The sequence below is a fragment of the Amphiprion ocellaris genome, chromosome 9 (assembly GCF_022539595.1).
Source record: "Amphiprion ocellaris isolate individual 3 ecotype Okinawa chromosome 9, ASM2253959v1, whole genome shotgun sequence".
NCBI lineage: Eukaryota > Metazoa > Chordata > Actinopteri > Pomacentridae > Amphiprion > Amphiprion ocellaris.
This window is the reverse complement of record NC_072774.1, coordinates 15690017-15704789: the sequence shown is the minus strand read 5'-3', so window position 1 is coordinate 15704789 and position 14773 is coordinate 15690017.

Here is a 14773-nt window from a genome sequence, read left to right as displayed (position 1 = left end):
AAATATGTTGAACTTCTTGAACTATAGATCCTTTTCATACACGAATATCATAAAATTAGAATTTTGTCAGAGGTTTTTAGTACTCCCCAACAAGACTTAACCTCCTGAGACCCGAGCTTTGGTTGGGCTCTCTTTGGTTGGGATTTCTTCTAGTTATTTGGGATAAGGAGTAACCAATAAATCTAATAATTGGATAATATCTCGTATCTGATTACTGTGTTTTTATATATATATATATATATATATATATATATATATATATATATATATATATATATATATATATATATATTTATATATATATATATATATATATATATATATATATATATATATATATATATATATATATTATTGTTATTGTTGCAATTATTATTAACATTATCATTATTATTATTACTAGTAGTATTATCATTAACAATACTCTCTTTTTGAGAAAAAAATCAGGTCTACATATATGGACACCAGGTCTTAGGAGGTTAAACAGTCCAGTTGGACTTTTTCATTATCTACATGTTTGAGTGAAACGCACCATTGTCCAGAGTGGCATTTTTAACAAATCGAGGTGAAAACGCACTTTATGACAAAATATTACAAGTAATAGGGTCAAAATGTTATACATTGAGACAGTTACTTTTTGTATGACAAGTTGTCAGAAATGTTATGGCTTAATTTGCAAATGAGGTATTATCTCACAAAAAAATTAAATTTGCCTTAATTTCTAGAACAGGAATTAGAAATTTGGACAAAGCCCTAAATTCTTGTTTCATGCCATTTACATATTACACTCAAAAATACATACAAGGGGTCAAAAACCAGAAAAAAAACAAGTCTTTAGGAATGAAAATGTTCCAAATTTCCATAAATCAGGCTGTGACTTACATATAAACAAACTCCTCAGTAAAAAAAAAAAAACAAAACAAAACTTCAGAATACAGAGGGAATAAAACTGACAAGTTTGGCATATGAAAATTCTAGCTCATAGTACTAGAAACAAATATTTTGTAAAATTTCATACATTTTTAACAACTAGACACAAACATTTAACTAATAGGTACAACAATGAAACTTCCCCAGTTCATTACTTACATTACCACAACAAATTTTCACTATTTTTAATGCACTGTTTTTGTTTTTTGATCTCATCAGTTAATTTTATCACTGTGTTACGTAACTAGTGCTGTTTTTAACTAAATAAATTAAGTGAATGAATCATATAATGCATAGCCATTGATTTGAGCAACATTAAATTAAAAAAAATAATAAAAAAGATTTAATTTCAATGTTCTTTATGCACTAGAGTTAATCCCAGGTGAACATTTCCACCAACATCTGTCATTAAGGGTCCATGGCGCAATTTGTCAAGACTGCAAATATGAATGGAGACAATGATCATATGAGTAAAAGATCTGGGAGATCATCCAGTGCTGGTTTGTTGAATGAAACTTGACTGGCTAAGTGTACTAGCAATTTTTAAATAATTTCTTGTCAACTGTCCCTGTTGTCTTTTACTATCTATCTATTTATACTTCAGCTATTGGCAGAATAAGGTACCTCTGTGATTTCACTTGAAGCACGGCTCGGAAAATAAGCTAATGATGACTATTAGCTAGAACGGCGCGATGCTACATGCTACGTGGTAACTTTAGCCGTTGCTGTGTCATATAGAATACAAGCTGATAAATAATAACTGTTTGAAAAAGGTAATAAAAATCATTAACTCAAACTATTACCCGCTTATGAATGTTTGTTCAAGCTAATGCTGTCTGTGCTGGTGAAACACGTTTAGCATTAGCTAGCTAGCTGAGTAGCCAAGTATTTCAAAAGTAATCTTGTGCTGTCACAGAAGGCTAATTAACAGTTAACTGTAAACGGCGGCTAACATGGAGAAATGGGTATTCAAGTGTAAAACTTACAAGTCCAGGCATTTAATGCAAAGTAATTTTAAAAACTTTAGCCTGTCAGATTAGCCTGCGTTAACCTAAAAAAGACAAGTGTGGAGACTCTGACAGGCAGTGTTCATTGAAATTCAAGAGCTAACTTAGCCAAACATAGCTGTTTATGCTAGCACTGCTATCCATCTTTGTGTAGCTAACCCAACAGAAGAAACAACATTTAAGTTGCAGAAACACTTACCAGACAAAACCATATGCTGGCTGTAGTTAGTTGAGATGATGATCTGTTTTGTGTCTTGCTTTTACTGACTCACACGTAATGTTTGAAACTAAACAACAGCTTCTCCTGATACATTCTGTTCATCAATACATGATCAAAAATAAACACTTGATAAACACTTTTTGACTTTTTTTTTCATTTTCAGGAGTTTTACATGAGTTGTAAAGTTATTTAAAATTGTGGCTTTAAATTTTGCATGTGGTGTCAGTGCATTAGTGATGTTGATTAATATGATAATTGACTCACGAATAGGTCAGTTGTTGCCAAGTAACAGCTCATGGAGATCAGTAAACATTTTTTATTTGAGAGTAATTATTTCACAAATCTTAAAATTCAGTATTTTACATTAAATCATTTACACAATCAGTATGTTGGCAAATCCATGTGATGATAATACATTTCATAAAAGGCCTTCAGCCAGTACGAGGAGGTATAGACAATCTTGCGTCCTGTTAGATTTGATTTAGATTTAATAAGATGTAATCAGATCCATAATGCTATCTAGGCAATCTGTGTTCATTAACTTCCATCTTATAGGAATTTTCGTATACATCAACATCATATCAGTTTGCTGCTGTATTTAAGTCCCAGTCCCTTTCAAACTACAAAAAATTAAACATTATTAAATAGACAAATACAAAGGAAAGAAATAAAAAACAACAGCATATGTGATTTCCTACTGTGATGTGTGAAATCGTCACGTGAAACAGGTGTTTTGTTAGCAGAGTGAGTATGTGAGTTACTTGCTTGTTTATTCTTCCATAAATTACATGGAGTGCACTGAAATAACGATTAAATAATTCCTTTATTATTAATAAAGTTCATACCAAGTCTTTAGTATTGTAACAAAGTATTTTTACAAAGCAAAACATAACATTGCTGCCTGTTTTGTTCAACACTCAAAACCATACATGACAAAGGAAAAGTATTTCTATGCATAGGACATTTTGCATTATATATTTTTACTGTTTCTTTTTATTTACTTCACATTTTTGCCAATTTTTGCTCATCTGTATTTATGGTGGGAACTGTACTCTTTCTGCTGAAGCAACCAAATTTCCCACTGGGGGTTAATAAAGTATTTCTATTCTATTCTATAAACAGCCTTGTACAAGACTAAAATGGACAAGTGTCTTTGTTCAACACATCCAGACTGCTGCTCACTGTAATGATTCTGCCAGCACCATCCACGGTACTACTAATAGTAAATACCCTTAATCACTGTGCAATCTTACCCATGAGCTTCTTTCTACATTGTAATGTGTATTTACATATATGTTCATTTTTTGTCTATTTACATATATGCAAATAGTAAATACACACTAAAAAAATGAATCTGAGTGGCTGTTCAATTTACTCAAGAGAAACATATGTTTTGTACATGATAGTTTCAAGTTTTCATGTTGAACTTGATTGAATCATGCCGGAACTGCATGAAATTTAACAACTTAAAACGAACAACATTCAATCACGTTAACATGAACAGAGTCGATCGTGTTTTCACGTACATCTGGAACAATCTGCGAGAGTAATTGTGAGACACGACGTCAAGAAGAGGAGGTGGGAGAATACCAACGTTCTAACATAAGCATACACTGCTGGAAGCACCACAGCCCAGAGACACACTATGACATGAAGACAATAGACTATTGGGAATAAAAGATTAATGGGAAAATATTAAAATGTAAATCAGTGATTTTGATAGAGTTTAGGCCAGCAGAGAAGGCTTTGCTGGCCCTGATGGCCCACCACTGCTCAGATTTGTTGTCAAGTAAAGACATAAACAAATCTAAATGTAATTGATGAATATTTGATCTGAATGTCAACATGTGGCAACAGGCTTGTATGTGGGTGAGAAAAGCGGGGAGGGATATTAGAAAATGGCATGTTTGTTTGCAGAGACTGCACATGAGAATCTGTGAGAATCACTGTGTAAAATAAAGGAGAAAATTAAAGCTGCAAGCAGCGTTGGACGGGTCCTCGCATCCATGCTCGTCATCGAATCCACGCACGTCCACCAGGTGGCGCTGCGACCGAGAGTGTATATTGGCCTATGGATGTGATCACGTCCGCACTCTGATGACACATATAACATTTCAGGCAGATCGGACCATGTCCAGGCTAGTTATAGAGCTTTTCCTTCTATCCACCAGGTGGCGTTATGACTGTGGCTGTATTTCAGCATGTGAATGTCATCAGGGCGGGACTCTGATCATACATGTAAAGTTTGAGGCAGATTAGAGTATGTTTAGGGCAGTTACACAGCAGTTGATGTGTCATGTCGAAGCATCAAAGTTTGGGAGCCTGCCGTGGCCACGCCCTCAGACTTTTGTGGAGCATTTTGATAACTTTTGATCACCCATGCCTGGAGTACATCCTGGCTGAATTTCATATCTGTCGGTGTTACCCTGTTTGAGTTGATAGCTTTTCAAAATGTCTAAAAATGACCCAAAATTGAAGGTTGGTGTTAAATTCTAGAAAGAAGAAGAAGATTAAAGAAAGAAAATACATAAAAAAGAAGCAATTAAATAAATGGGAAAAAGTTAAGACAATTAAACTTTTATAAAGTATGGGGGGAAAAAAGATGTAAGAAATTAAAGAATTGTATTTAATAAATCAACAGGAAATTTGTAAATAAGTGTTGTAGTCTTTTGCAGTTAATTGATGGATAGGCGTAGTGAGAGACAGCCAGACAATGGGGTAGAAATAAGAATGAGAACAACTAATATAGCACAGGGTTGCGAGCGGGAATCGAACCAGGGCCTCAGCATTGAGGACCAACTACATGCGTCAGTGGCTTAACCCGCAGAGCTATATGATCACACATGTTGGCTGTCAGCAAAGGTGTATCAATCCAATAGAAAGTCTAGGGGTAGGGTTCGGGTTACAGAGGAAGGTCCTGACAGTAGCAATGTACCAAAAACATGGATATAAAATTATACATTTTTTCATAATTTAATATTAAGTCACACTAGCCAAAAAATTCTTAGAATAAAGTTGGGGTTTTTCCTTCAGCCGTTGTGGTTGCACTGTACCTTTAGGTTATCTAGCTCTACAACGGCTGAAGGAAAAACCACGGATTAATTTCTCAGAATATTCGGCTGCTTAGTATTAACATTAAAAATATTTATGTGTAATATTAATTACCCTATTTTTTTTCATTACAACTGTAAGGACCTTCCTCTCCAACCCTAACCCTACCCCTAGACTTTCTATTGGATTAATACACGTTTTCAAGACCAGAACATGTGTGGTCATGTAGCTCTACGGGTTACGCCTGTGATGTTCAGGACTCATTCTTGTATTTTACACTCTCTGATGTTTTCTTTTCTTCATGTCTAGTGTGTGAATCATTTCTGGTTTGTCTCTTCAGTGTCTCATGTGGCCCTGCAGCTTCTCCTCCTCCACCTCCTCCTGAAGCCTTCATCTTCTTCATCATCAGCTGCTCAGTGACTCTGTTGGACGTCTCACCATGTTGCAGCAGCTCAGGTCAGTGGTGAAGATCCTCTTTATCAGCTCCACACCCACAGACGTAGTGAACGCAGCGTCTGTTGTTGTGCTAATAAGAAGCTGCATCTGAGCAGCAGCAGCTCTGTTCACTCCAGCCTCAGTCACACATGGAGTCAGAGCAACACTCTGTCAGAGCTGATTCCTCAATGTTAGATCTGATTAATCTCTCTCTAGTAACAGGTTATGTACCACAGGCTTTTAAGGTTGCTGTAATCAAACCTTTACTTAAAAAGCCCACTCTAGATCCAGATGTTTTAGCCAACTATAGACCAGTTTCCAACCTCCCATTTCTCTCCAAAATTCTGGAAAGAACAGTTGCAAATCAATTATGTGAACATTTACAAAGGAATAGCTTGTTTGAAGAGTTTCAGTCAGGCTTCAGAGTGCATCATAGCACAGAAACAGCTCTGGTGAAAGTTACTAATGACCTTCTCATAGCGTCAGATAATGGACTGGTCTCTATACTTATTTTATTGGACCTTAGTGCAGCATTCGATACAATCGACCACAAACTTTTATTACAGCGACTAGAACATTCTATTGGCATTAAAGGGACAGCACTGGACTGGTTTAAATCCTACTTATCAGACAGGTTCCAGTTTGTGCATGTCAACAATGACTCTTCTGAGCATACTAGGGTTAATCATGGAGTTCCTCAGGGTTCTGTCTTAGGACCAATACTGTTCACATTATACATGCTTCCCTTAGGCAACATTATTAGGAAGCACTGTATTAATTTCCATTGTTATGCTGACGACACTCAATTGTATTTATCTATGAAGCCAAATGAAACTAATCAGCTAGCTAGACTGCAAGATTGTCTTAAGGACATAAAGACCTGGATGACCTATAATTTCTTACTACTAAATTCAGACAAGACTGAAGTCATTGTATTTGGCTCCAAACATCTTAGAGAATTGCTTTCAAAGCATATAGCTACTCTGGATGGCATTACATTGGCCTCCAGTACTACTGTGAGGAACCTCGGTGTTATCTTTGACCAGGACATGTCCTTTAACTCGCACATAAAACAAATCTGTAGGACTTCCTTTTTCCACCTGAGAAATATTGTGAAAATCAGGAACATCCTGTCTCAGAGTGATGCAGAAAAACTAGTCCATGCATTTGTTACTTCTAGGCTTGACTACTGTAATTCCTTATTATCAGGTTGTCCCAATAGCTCTCTGAAACATCTACAGCTGATCCAAAACGCTGCAGCCAGAGTACTGACGGGAGTTAGCAAGAGAGATCATATTTCTCCTATATTGGATTCTCTTCATTGGCTTCCTGTTAAATCTAGAATAGAATTCAAAATCCTTCTTCTGACATATAAAGCTCTTAACAACCAATCTCCATCATATCTTAAAGACCTGATAGTACCATATTATCCTAGCAGAACTCTTCGCTCTCAGACTGCAGGCTTACTTGTTGTTCCTAGAATCTCTAAAAGTAGAATGGGAGGCAGAGCCTTCAGTTATCAGGCGCCTCTCCTGTGGAACCAGCTCCCAGTTTGGGTTCGGGAGGCGGACACCCTCTCTATTTTTAAGACCAGGCTTAAAACCTTCCTTTTCGACAAAGCTTATAGTTAGGGCTGACTGGGGGACCCTGACGGGGTATGCTTGTGTTTTCATTTGCACAACTGACTTCCCCTCTCGACGTCCCTTAGTTCTGCCCCTAGTTATGCTGCTATAGGCCTAGACTGCTGGGGAACCTCTCTTGATGCACTGAGCCCTTCTCTAACTACCTATGTATTTACTACATATACCATTATTGCATTACATTCACTCTGTTTCTTTCTGTGTCCTTTCTCCGAGTGTCCCTGGTCCCAGAGCTGGATGCTGGATGCTTCAGATGTGTGGCTGTGTTTTATGGTCCTTGTGTCCCACCCCCCACCTCTCTATCTCTACCCCTCTATCTCTACCTCTACCCCTCTATCTCTACCTTTCTACCTCTTCTGTCCCTCTCAACCCGCCCGGCCAGCAGGCAGATGGTTCCCCCCACATTAGAGCCGGGTTCTGCTCGAGGTTTTTTTCCCTGTTAAAAGGGTGTTTTCCTTGCCACTGTCGTCTTTTGGCTTGCTCTGGGGGTCAGGCATATGGGTTCTGTAAAGCGTCTCGAGACAATTTGACTGTAATTGGCGCTATATAAATAAAATTGAATTGAAAATTGAATTGAACTGAGAGCTCTCAGCAGTTTTCTACCCATTTAAGAACAGGACAAACCGAACAAGCTGTTGTATCGATTTGTCCACGATTTCCTCTCATGTGTCCATTTTAAGGAGTTTGCAGTCAACCAAGGCCGACTCAGAATCACTCCCACCGGGAAGATCTGTGAAGGAAGGTCCACCCGGCTGGTCCAGAAGCTCCGGTCCAGCAGAGCAGCGTCAGGATGGAGACGTAACCGGGTGAGTTAACTAGAGAGGCGACACATTCACATAGAAAATCCAACAATTCCTTCTGTTTTTACAGTTTGTGACTCTGGTAAATGGTGTCATTTTTCAAAGCTGGTGGGTTTTGGGCTTCACAGATTGAACCTAAATGCTTTTCTTAAACAAACTGCTGAGCTGCTGCACAGTGAAATGTTTGAGTGGAGCTCAGGATGAAAGCATCAGAGCTGTTTTACATGTTTTTATGTTCAGCTAATATCATTTCCTCTGGACAATGTTTGTGGTGTTAGAAGTGGACGTTTGTAGGGAGTTTTCAGTTGTAATACTTAAATGCATAAATATTTGCAGTGGTGGTTTCACTGCAAGCATCTACTGATGTCACCAGTGAAGTAAATAAAAACAGCATTTGTTGAACTTTACGCCTCTCAGTGTCTGCAGTTAGTTTAGCTGAATCAATGCAAAGATATTTCTATTTTTCTACATGACAGGAATGTCAGTGAAATCCAAATGCTAAGAATAAACAAGTGATCTGCCTGGTCACAGATCCCACTTTAATCCAAAATAAAGACTTTGCAAGGAAATGAACTTGAAATATGAGCCACCAGTAAAAGTTGTGATCAGACAGAAGGGCCTGTATTTTATCTTTGGAGAAGTTTAACATGTAAGTTTGTGCAGCTGATCAGTGGTGAGGCCTGTGGATGACTGGAGATGTGTGTGGACACTTAGACGAAGCAGCAAATGTGTTGAAAATGAGTTGTCTTCTGAGAGTCTTGAAGATGTTTTGTCAGAGCTAAGAAAGAAGTAAGAGATCCTGCAGGTGATTGTTGAGTGGTGTTGAGGAATTTGAATGTAGAGGAATAGCAAAGAGATTTTGAAGATATTTAAGACATAAGTTGTATTTTATTTGTTTGCTGTTCTCTCCCATTTGTAGTGAAGAGAAGTGATTTGACATGAAGAATGTGATTTGTGTGGCTTTGAAATTGTGTTAAAATGTAAAAATGAGTGATGAGGAGAAGAGTGTGACTTTTTAGTATTGTGTTTTTTAGCGTGTTCTTTAAAAGTTGTAGGTAGATTATCTTCTTTTTTTGATTTTGTGGATTGTTTTTTTTTCTTTCAGTGTTGATGTCACCGCCTTGACGAATAGAAGAAAAGGGCAAAATTTGCCAAAAATCTTTTCGTGCCTTCGTGCCTTCGTGCCTTCGTGCCTTCGTGCCTTCGTGCCTTCGTGCCTTCGTGCCTTCGTGCCTTCGTGCCTTCGTGCCTTCGTGCCTTCGTGCCTTCGTGCCTTCGTGCCTTCGTGCCTTCGTGCCTTCGTGCCTTCGTGCCTTCGTGCCTTCGTGCCTTCGTGCCTTCGTGCCTTCGTGCCTTCGTGCCTTCGTGCCTTCGTGCCTTCGTGCCTTCGTGCCTTCGTGCCTTCGTGCCTTCGTGCCTTCGTGCCTTCGTGCCTTCGTGCCTTCGTGCCTTCGTGCCTTCGTGCCTTCGTGCCTTCGTGCCTTCGTGCCTTCGTGCCTTCGTGCCTTCGTGCCTTCGTGCCTTCGTGCCTTCGTGCCTTCGTGCCTTCGTGCCTTCGTGCCTTCGTGCCTTCGTGCCTTCGTGCCTTCGTGCCTTCGTGCCTTCGTGCCTTCGTGCCTTCGTGCCTTCGTGCCTTCGTGCCTTCGTGCCTTCGTGCCTTCGTGCCTTCGTGCCTTCGTGCCTTCGTGCCTTCGTGCCTTCGTGCCTTCGTGCCTTCGTGCCTTCGTGCCTTCGTGCCTTCGTGCCTTCGTGCCTTCGTGCCTTCGTGCCTTCGTGCCTTCGTGCCTTCGTGCCTTGCTTATGGGTAAATCTCCTGGTTTTCCTTTTTCCCAGATCCAGTCCAGTCACACTCCACTCCACTCCACACCACACCACACCCTTTCCACTCCACTATCACCCTCCACAAGGTTCCCAGCGGGGATTCGAACCGTGACCATCCACATGACAGACACACACCCTCTGTGTGAGCTATCTGTCACACAAGGTCCCTGGTGGAGTTTGTTGTAATGATGGTTGCAAGAGGTTGTCATGCAGCCAAAGTGTAAGATAAGATAAGAGATAAGATAAGATAAAGTTCTTTATTTCTCCCCACTCCAGGGGAAATTTACATTGTTACAGCAGCTTATGTAACAGTAGACATAGTGATAAGAATAAAATAATAATAGAACAATAGTAATAATATTTACAATATATACAAGGGTGACAGATGAGGGTAAAGTGGCTTAACAGAAAAAATAAAAATAAAAATAAAGTTTAAAAGGGCAGAGATGTGCAGTGCAAGAATGTCAGTGCAGATTTTATGGTTTGGGGTGGTAATGATATAGTCCAGTTTATGTTAACATCAGCCAGTGATGCTGATGTTGTAAAGTCTTATAGCAGATGGAATGAAGGACCTGCGATAGCGCTCTTTCTTGCAGGGTGGATGTGTAAAAAGTGTAAAAAGAGCCTTGAGTTGGATTCAAACCAAGGACCTCCTGGATGAGAGGCAGATAACTTACCACTGCACTATCCTTCCTACTGGGTGTAGCTGTTAGTTTTCGTAAATGATGGTACACAAAAGTATTAAGGAAGTGAAGATAATAAAGGTACTAAGGTACCGGGGAGGCAAAAAACTTACCTCTACACCACCTGTCCTACAAGATGTTGCTCTAACTTTGCTTAAATGATGCTATCAATTAGTACTGGCGCAACCAAACGACAAATAAAAGGTGTGAGTGGAGATCTGAATCATGTCAGGTTTGTTTCTGAGACTGAATACACCCAATCTCATCTGATCTGCAAAGCTAAGCAGGGTTGGGCCTGGTTAGTATTTGGATGGGAGACTACCTGGGAATACCAGGTGCTGTAACCTTTTTACTTCTCCTCACAACCTGAACAACACACTGCTAGCGACAGCTATCAACTAAAACCTTTGGTTTCTTTATTATACACTCTATGAGGTGGATAAGCTGCAGCTCATGCTGATTTATTGCTGCTTCTGGTTGGAGCCAAAGAACAAAGGCTTCACCTGTTGGAGCAGCTGATGTCCTGCAGCCTCTTCACCACAGAAAGCCTCTGACAGCTTCAATTCTTTACACTCTGACTGCAAGACACCAATCACATAGGAACATTTACATGTATGGAACAAAGAGCTGAGCTGACACTCAACATATGTTTGAGCATTTATTGATAAAGACATTCAAACATGTCTAGAGATAGAACACCAACGCACGGTGTAAGAAAGGTCAGAACAGACTTCACCTGCTCAGGAAACTGAGGTCCTTCGGGGTGCAGGGAGCAATTCTGAGGACCTTTTATGGTTGTGTGGTGGTATCAGCCATCCTGTATGGACTGGTCTGCTGGAGCAGCAGCATCACGGCTGCAGACAGGAAGAGACTAAAGAAACTGGTTAAGAAAGCAAGCTCTGTCCTGGGCTGGTGGTAGACAGGAGGATGATGACAAAGCTGTTGTCTATCATGGAGGACATCTCCCACCCCCTGCAGGAAACAGGACCATCACCGGCAGCTCCTTCAGGGACAGACTGCTTCACCCACGATGTTTGAAGGAGGTCCTTCCTTCCTGCAGCAGTCAGACTGTGTTCAATCAAGCCTGCTCCCAGTAGTTCAGATCACCCATGAAGTAACTGCAATAAAATGTAAATAAGTCAATATGTGCAATTTCACAGGGTTTTTTTTTTTTACAAGCATTTCTATTTCTTCTCTAAGGAGAAAGCATCTATTTATATCTGTGCACTGAGTGCTGCTTTTTTTTTTTTTTTTTAAACTTTTTTTCCTATCTGCTACTGCCACACTGAAAATTTCCCCACTGCAGGATCTACCTATCCATCCATCTATCTATGGTCCATCTACCTCCCTACCTATCTATCCATCCATCCATCCATCCATCCATCCATCCATCCATCCATCCATCCATCCATCCATCTATCCATCCATCCATCCATCCATCCATCCATCTCTCTCACAGGTGTGGGGGTTGATTCACCTGTTCTCAATCACCTTAATCCACGAAGGCCCGGTTCTTCATTCTTCCGCTCTCTGCCAGACCACAGACTTTGAAACCAGAACCTTTCTCCTACAATTAGTCTGGTTTCCCCTTTTTGTTTTCACCTTGGTTTAGTTATCCTTTCTGTGTTGGTTTTAGTTTCATTCGTTAAATAAACTCCTTGTAATCTTTGACCTGTGTCTGCAGATGTCCTGTGACACCAATGATCCCATCTGATATTTAGCATGTTTTCAATTATTGGTCCCATTTCTTAAAAAAAAAAAAAAAAAAAAAAAAAAAGCCCCCTGAAATCTGATCAGATAAATGAATGTGAAACTACTTTGGGTCTGCTGCAGCTGCCTCCCTCTGATCTTTGTCCTGCCCACAGCACAATCTGATCAGTGAAACACTGAAGGACAACTTCAGCATGTAAAACATAAATAAGCAAAGGCTGCAACTTGTGATTATTTTAATTTTAACTTAACTTTATGTGCTGTTCAAAAACTTTATTTTTTCTGCAAATGTGTAGTGATTCCAAATCTTGGTTATTGATCTCCTTGATTACAAAAAAAATCTGTATCGACCCGGAAAAAAAACAAACATGTCAGGCACCCTATGATGTTAACTGTTTGCCTGAATGTTTTTGTTTAAAATCCTCAGTAATAACCTTTGACTGGTTGCTCTTAACCCTGTAAAACTCACTGCTGCAAAAATACAACATCAGCTTATTTTTTAATTACTATTTTCTATTATATATATCTGAAATAAACCCTAATCTGTGGGTCTGACAGCAGCGTGAGGTCAAAGAAGCTGCCATCAGCTGCTGCACTTCTGTCCGTCCAGCAGATGGAGCCATGGAGCTGCAGTGAAGTGAAGAGCAGCACAAGGCAACCACCACTTCCATCCACTGACGCATTCAATTTGACTGACGCTAATGTTTTATTGACTTCCAACCACTAAACCAATATGATCACTGATGCACTGAGCTGAAGAAGTAATGTTACATTTCAAACATAACTGGGGAAATAACCGAAACTTCTTCCTTAGGAAAGGAGAAAGTATAAGAGTATAAAGGCAGTGCAAGAATAAATAAGAAAAAAACGGTGCAAAAATTGCCCATAGCATTATATACAGATGACTTTATTCTTAAAAAAAAAAACAACAAACATGTAGAAGACTATATACAGAGGATCAGGTTTCAGGTATAGATAGATCGACAGATGAATCCTTACTGTGAAAATATTTAAAGACATTGAACATTGTGCAATATAAGGTCAGTCAGCAGCCTCAGTTCATGCACCAAGAAAACTTTTATGCATTTTTTAAAAATAAATTTTCTCCATTTACAAGGCAGGGAGATAACCGAAACTTCTTCCTTAATAGTTCCTGTTTAGTTTGTATGCTGTGGTGTCAGGATTACTACACGTGGAAATGAATATCAAATTAAAATCATTTCCATATCTTGACAAGTTGTTGCGATCAAAAAGTAAACTAAAGCTGCAAGCAGCGTTGGACGGGTCCTCGCATCCTTGCTGGTCGGCGAATCCACGCACATCCACCAGGTGGCGCTGCGACCGAGAGTGCATGTCGGCCTATGGATGCGATGAGGGCTGGACTCTGATCACACGTGCAAAATTTCAGGCAGATTGGAGCATATTCAGGCTACTTCTAGAGCTTTTCCTGTCCATCCACCAGGTGGCGCTGCGACCGAGAGTGTATATTGGCCTATGGATGTGATCAGGGTCAGACTCTGATCACACGTAAAATTTCAGGCAGATCGGACCATGTCCAGGCTAGTTATAGAGCATTTCCTTCCAACCACCAGGTGGCGCTGCGACCGAGAGTTTATGTCGGCCTATGGATGTGATCAGGACTGGACTCTGATCACACCTGTAAAGTTTGAGGCAGATTGGAGCATGTTTAGGGCAGTTACACAGCAGTTGATGTTTCATGGCGAAGCATCAAAATTCACGAGGCCGCCATGGCCACGCCCTCAGACTTAAGGTTAGCATTTTGATAACTTTTGATCACCCATGCCTGGACTACATCCTGGCCGAATTTCAGCTCTCTCGGTGTTACCCTATGTGAGTTTATAGCTTTTGAAAATGTACAAAAATGACCCAAAATCGTCAAAACGTATGACATATAATTCAAAATGGCGCTATGACTGTGAATGTATATAACCACATGGATATTGTCAGGGCTGGACATTGATCACACATGTCAAATTTCAGGCAGATTGGACCATGTACAGCTGAGTTAGACACCACTTCCTGTTTCATGGCGAAGGATCCATTTTTTTGGGAGTCGCCATGGCCACGCCCTTTGAAATGAAATGAACATTTTGATAATTTTTCATCAGGTCGCGTGTTTGCATATATTGGCCAAATTTGACGTCTGTCGGACTTATCCCCGATGAGTTATTAATTTTGAAAAATTTACAGCTAATTCAACATGGCCGACTTCCTGTTGGTGTTAGGGCGTGGTCATGATTGACTTTTTTGGGTTTCCTGATGTGCTGAATATGCATACAAAATTTTGTAGCTGTACATGAAACATCGTGCAAGTTGGCCTAATGACCAAATTTTCAATTTTCCAGGGGGCGCTATGGAGCCATTTTGCCACACACATGCGCAACTCCCATAAAATATCAAATTTTTCGCGAGGCCTGATGAGCATGCCACGTTTGATGCGTTTTGGGGTATGATA